This window comes from Microtus ochrogaster, chromosome 18 (genome assembly GCF_000317375.1).
Source record: "Microtus ochrogaster isolate Prairie Vole_2 chromosome 18, MicOch1.0, whole genome shotgun sequence".
NCBI lineage: Eukaryota > Metazoa > Chordata > Mammalia > Rodentia > Cricetidae > Microtus > Microtus ochrogaster.
In genome coordinates this window covers 10,849,490-10,855,776 of record NC_022020.1, presented here as the reverse complement: position 1 = coordinate 10,855,776, position 6,287 = coordinate 10,849,490, and the positions used below count along the sequence as shown (strand labels likewise).

Below are 6,287 nucleotides of genomic sequence, written 5' to 3'. Positions count from 1 at the left end.
GAGAGAGAGAGAGAGAGAGAGAGAGAGAGAGAGAGAGAGAGAGAGAGAGAGAGAGAGAGGAAGGCTGAGGCCTTTCTCTCAAAATTAGGAGATGGTGGAACAGAGATGACCACTGATCCCCTATAATCCTGGGAAGAGAACTTTCTGACCCTGAGATCTTGTCCTGGGAGGGGTTTGGATTCCTTATCTCAACTCTGCTCGGATTCATTCTCCTTTAAGGGGGTTCCTTGGCCTTCCCACAGGGCAGGGAACCCTGATTGCTCTACGGGCTGAGGAGGAGGGGGACTTAATTGGGGGAGGGGGAGGGGGAGGGAAATGGGAGGCGGTGGCGGGGAAGAGACAGAAATCTTTAATAAATAAATAAATTTTTTTAAAAAAGAGTAAAACAGCCCTTTCGAGCCCTTTCGAGGAACCAAAAAATGGCTTTATTTGGACAGGACTGGATCTCTCTAGGAGCCAAAAGACTCCAGAATTCACCCCCAGTAGGCCTTTGGGGAGCCTGGGGAGCCCCAGATTGTAGTTTTATATGGATCCCTTGGACAAGGAAAAAGTTGATTGTGCTAGGTGAACAACTTGATCGTGTTCTTTTACCCGTGCAGTGTAGGCTCAAGCTGTCCCTGAAGGGAAGCCTGGCAGAACCCAAGGAACCAAGTGTGTGTGTGGTCGGCAGGGGCTTAGGGCAGGGGTTTCAAAAGGTTAGGACATCTTCCATTTCTCCTGGACTCTCTTTTCACAAGGGATTCCTGCGTTTTTAGTTATTGAAAATGTGGTTGGTTACTGGTTAGAATGTCAGTTCCAAGGAAAGAATGGACTTTAAACTTTTGATCACAATTCCCAGGGACTATTCACAAGCACAGGTAGTGACAGGTACAGCTGCACTCAAGATTTTATGGCCGAAGAAACAGCCTAGGGCAAACAATGGTCACAAAATACGCTGCTGGTGACAAAGACTGAACTTTGGCTGGTAGCTAGTGGGGGAAGTTGCCACTTCCTTTTATACCGCAGGACCTTATTCTTTGATAGGAGAAGCATCCTTAGTCTTTATGACATAGCAGTGCCCAGGGCAGACCACACACCTGGGTGCACAGGCCTCAGATCCTTTTAAAGGCAGTGAATGCTGGGAGGAAGGAGGGGAAGTAGTATCCTCACTCCTTGACCTCTCTTAACTTCAGAATCCAGGAATGGGTGCCGGGGTGGGGGCAGGGAGGTTCTGGTTACTGGCAGTTTGCTTCCTAGCAGGAAAGTGCAGCAGGAGTCCCCTCAGGTTGTTCTAGACTCCAGTGTGGTGCGGGTGAACAGGCTTGCCCTCCTCAAGGGCCTGGGAAGGTGTGAGGTCGACTGAAGAGGAGTCACTCTTGGGGGAAGGGGTGCGGCTCCTGCACAACTCCTGTTTCCCATACACTCCGGTAATCCCTCGACATTCCACAAGTCAGCTTCTCTCCCCTTCTTAGTTCTGCCCCACCCGGTAGTGGTAGTGTCTTAACCACTGGAGTTTTCTTCCTGAATGCCCCGATGGTGCTTTGTTCTCTACAGCCGTCTAGGATCTCCCGTGACTAGTTCAAGTGACATGTTCTACTCGGCACTTAGTCCTACCCTGACTGGTTCCTAATTCTGGATGTTATCACCTTAGAAAAAACTCTAACCCTCAGAATCTGACTTCTTACCCAGTTTCTCCACGGCCCCACCCTCCCTTTTTCCTGTGTATGATTTAAAGACATAAGCATGAGATCTTCCCCTTTGACAGGGTTTTGAGTGCATAGTAACAGAAAATTAACCACAGGCACAGTGCTGTGCAGCAGCTGTCTGGACATTGGTGCTTTCAGTGACAGAAACGGTATAACTGTTAAGCAGTGGATCATCTCTTTCTGTGCCTCGTGCCCTGACCACTCCTTCTGTTTGTTACTTTTGTCTTTTTGGCCCCTGTTATTCTCACTTGTAAACACTAATTGTCTGTGCGGCCTTGTTCTAAGTCCTGTTTCCTGGTGTGTGTGTGTGTGTGTGTGTGTGTGTGTGTGTGTGTGTATTCTAGAGGCCATTCCATCTACTATATGCTTTAAAATATCGCATTATCCTAAATCAATACTGCTGTTTCAGACATCACCTTCAAACAAGCATTTATATTTCTGCAGCATACTGTTTTTTTTTTTTTATGTTTCCAAACAGTGTTTTTCCTTTGGTGTCAGAGATTTCATTGTACAGATCTCCTATGTACTTTGCTTCTCATGGAAAAGTCTAGACGCTTGTCTCCTCATTACCCCTCTTAATCCTCCATTATCACAATAAGTTTATCCTCAAAGATATTGCATGGGACTGTTTATTGGTATTGCTTCTGTTGCTGGCTTTTGCTCAGTGGATACACCTGGCTGTATACGGGTCATATATAAGCAGGCATTCTTATGGGCGGGAGTAGCAAAATTGTATACAAAGTACAGAATTGAATACAAAGCCAATGATGGTGATTTTGGAGATGTCCTCTCAGGATGGGTTGTATATGATTAGACAGAAAGCTGTTTCTTGTTTGCCGGCTTTTTTTTTAGTGCTTCTCAACCTGTGGGTCATGAGCCCTAATCCAATTGGGAAATTTACATTTTGATTCACCAAATATTTACATTATGAGTCACCACAGTAGCAAAATTACAGTTAAAAGTAGCAATGAAAATGACTTTGTGGTGGGCGGGGGGGTCACCACAACCTGCGAAGCTGTATTAAATGGTCACAGCGGTAGGAAGGCTGAGAACCACTGTCACATCTTGAAGGATAGCATCAGTATAAGAATGGCTGAGATTGACCTTGAGGGTACTGGAGCTAGGCGAAGTTTTGCAAACGGTAAAACTGAACCCACACTTTATGCAGAGCACCCCAGGAAACTCCAAGTAGATGAACTATTGAAACGTAAGACGACACCATGTGCAATTCAGTTGAAACATGATGAATTTTACAAATTTGCAGTTAAGAAAGCCTATGACCCAGATTTCAACTTTTTTCAAGTTGAGAAAAGCAATGGTATAAAAACAAACAGAATTTCCATAGTAAAAACGCAAAAATAAAACCAAGCAAAACAAAACAACTATATATTTGCCTCTTAACACAGATATTTTAAAGGCGAGTGTAATACATTAAAAAGTTCTTATAAGTTGTGAAGGAAAATTCTAGTATGAACAAGGAAAATACAAATTCTAGAAATTAAAACGTCATTAAAACATGAAGTATAAAAATAAGGAAAAGTGAAATGCCATTTCACACCTCAAGGTGTTGGAGCACATACTGTGTAGGTGAGATTTTGATGAATGGAGAAATCACACGCTATTGGTGACAAACGTTGTGTATGTCCTGTGTGGAGTGCGAATAGAGCAGGCGCAGGCAGGCTTGGCGTTTGTCCTTTGTAAACTGTGTAACTGATGCTTTTGTATCCACATACTGATAGAGGGCCCTGTTTTATTTAGTAGGACTTTGTACGCTTTTAATATCTACATATCCCTTAGTTGCTCTTCTTTTTCGTATTTTTCTATGACCTTTTGAATCAGATTGTTTAGATCCAGGAAATAGTGTTGAGATTTTATGGGGACCATAAAGCCATAATTTAATTTTGGATTAATGTATGTATGTTGCTGATTTTTCTTACTGCAGACTAGGTCTACGTTTCTTTCTGTGTAAATCCACCTATCTGTATTGCATAAATGTGTTTAGGTTCTTCTGAAACAGGCGAGTCTTTCATAGTGAAGTCATGGAAGGATGAGAAAAAGGCGTTTGGCAGTCCCAATCAGGAAGTAGACAACGTGGTCTTGCCACTCAGCCTTGTAGGTGTCTTACTGAATTTACTCGCTGGCATTTCCACACATTTCACTGCCTTTTTAAAAATACTGTATGACTGGTTTCATTTATGGACAGGAAGAGTAGCAATAACCATATTTTAGTAGTGCTTGTCATGGTAATTTGTTGATTGGTTTGTTTGAGTGTTGTAGGTAAAGTCAAAGCAAATGCAAATAGAGATACTTCCCCCTCTCTGCAAGCCCTAGCTCTTTTGTCTAAGATCTCTCCAGTGTGTCCTGAAGCGCATATGCTGACCTTAGAAAACTTATTATGTTTCTGGGTTTCGTGATGATGTCATCTACTTTTCTGGTGGCCATGAACAAATACCTGACTAGAAGCAGCTGGAAAGGGAAGAGTTTATTTTGGCTCTAGTTGGAGGTCACAGTCTCCCTTGGTGGGAAAGTCCTTGCAGAAAAGTGAGGCATCTGGTCCCAGGTAAGGGGCAGTCAGGAAGTAGAGCATGGGTGTTGTTGCTCAGCTTGCTTCCTCCTTATTACTCAGTCCTGCACCCCTGCCCTTGGGAGGGTGTCACCACATTGGAAATGTCTTCATAGACACACTCAGAGCTGTGTTTGCACTAAGTCCTTGGAGAGGAACCATCACTGCTTCCAGAGCTTTCCCTCTGACCCTGTGCTCATAATATACAACAATTTTTTTACACAAGCCATGCATTTGAACTTGGATCCCAAACCCATGCAAAGACTGGATTAACTGTGGCTCTGTCTCATACTAACGGTAAAATGGAGAGTAACTCCCTGCATGTTATAGGTGTATCCTGTCTTTCATTTCTCTCCATTTCTATCGAGGCCAACAAGGCAGAGCCAGTCTTGGCAGGTCAGAAGTTATTTCTGGTTCTTATTCCCTGCTGTCTGTGTTTCAGTTTTATGCACAGACCATGACCTTCGATTCCTTGCTGCTTTTGTTAGTTCTCTCATCTGCAGGATGTTTCAAAATGATGTTACTCATCCTTGCTAGTTAGTTTTCTCATGACATTCTCCAAGATTTCTTACATGTCTCTATTGAAATGAAAGTTGTTTGCCCTGATTTATTTTTCCACAATGTTCAGACTTACCATACTCCACTATAAAAGCTACTTAGACAATAGATTTACTGGAGACAAATCTTTGCTTTTTTATTGGTCAGTTTTTTTTCAGTGCTTTGAGAAACAGCAGAGAAAAAAGATGTTAAAGGAGAGAAGAGGACTTAGAATTTTAAAAGCCTTTGTCTGTGGTTAACTGATGCCATTGCTTTTGGGCTCATGCGAGGCAGAAGCACCATGGGTGAAAGTCATAGTGGAGGGAAGCTATTCATCTCACGGCAAACAGTAAGCAAAAGGGAAAACAGGATGGAGGCAGGACAGGCTCCATCATTCACCGACTTCCCTCCTTACATGAATTAGGAGCCAGTACAAGCTTCCCACCACCTTCTAACAGTGCCATCAAATGAAGCATTCATTTACAGCCGCTGATTGACTCACCGACACACTGTCTAGTTGCCTCCTAGTGACTGGATGTCGCATCCAGAAAACAGGCCTTTGGGGTCCCAGCTTATTTTTAAGCCATAGCAGCCCTTATAATGTGTAAAAGAAAGTGCACATGACCATTGACTGTATTCAGAAAGTACTCCACACTTCTTCAGAGTCACTGGCATTGTTTTCTCCTTGTAGTGTACACATCTGTCTCTATAGCAGTGGCTCTCAGCCTCCCCAGTGCGGTGACCCTTTAGTATAGTCCTTCATGCTGTGGTGACTCCAACTATAAAGTTATTTTCTCTGCTACTTCCTAACTGTAATTTTGCTACTGTGATGAATCACAGTGTAAATACCCATGTTTTCATCTATATCTATATAATTTATTATTTAGCTTTCTTTTTTGTGAATTGGTTTGAAGGTGTCAGACTTTTGGAACTAGAGTTACAGACAGTTGTGAGCTGCCATGTGGTATTAGGAATTGAACTTGGGTCCTCTGGTAGGCAGAGGACCTTAACCACTGAGCCCTCTCTCCAGCCCCAATATCTGTGCTTTCTGATGGTCCTGGGCGACCACTGTGGAAGGGTCTGAGAAGCACCGTGCGATAGATTTCTATTGCGGTTTCTGTCATCTGTCATTCTGTGCACTTACAGTTTCAACCTTGCCTTCTTCCATCATGACTGACTCATGGCCACTCCTCAGCCGACCTCATCTGGTTCCTAGGTGAGGCTGGCTTTCCCTGCTCTCCTCTACCCCTAGGTCAGCCTGTACTTCCCTGCCATGCCACTTCCATACCCTATTGAGCTTACAAATACGTCTATCCTGGGCTTTAGTTTTCATTCGTGTCATGTTTGCTACTAGGTATCTACTATATAGTAGGCATTCCTTGAAATGTGTTGTATGGATGTATGAAGGGGTGAATGTCAGCAACATAGTTTCCAAAGGCGCTTGTCTTAATTGGGCCATTCAACACCTCTACCACTAAGACTTAGTGCAAGTACCATGGCGC

General features: G+C 43.5%; 1 protein-coding gene across 1 annotated transcript in view; it reads left to right on the top strand.

Annotated features, from left to right (window-relative positions):
- The window catches only part of LOC101994793 (desmocollin-2), a 39,602-nt gene that overhangs the window by 722 nt on the left and 32,593 nt on the right, over nt 1-6,287 (top strand). The gene's annotated exons all lie outside the window — the stretch shown is intronic.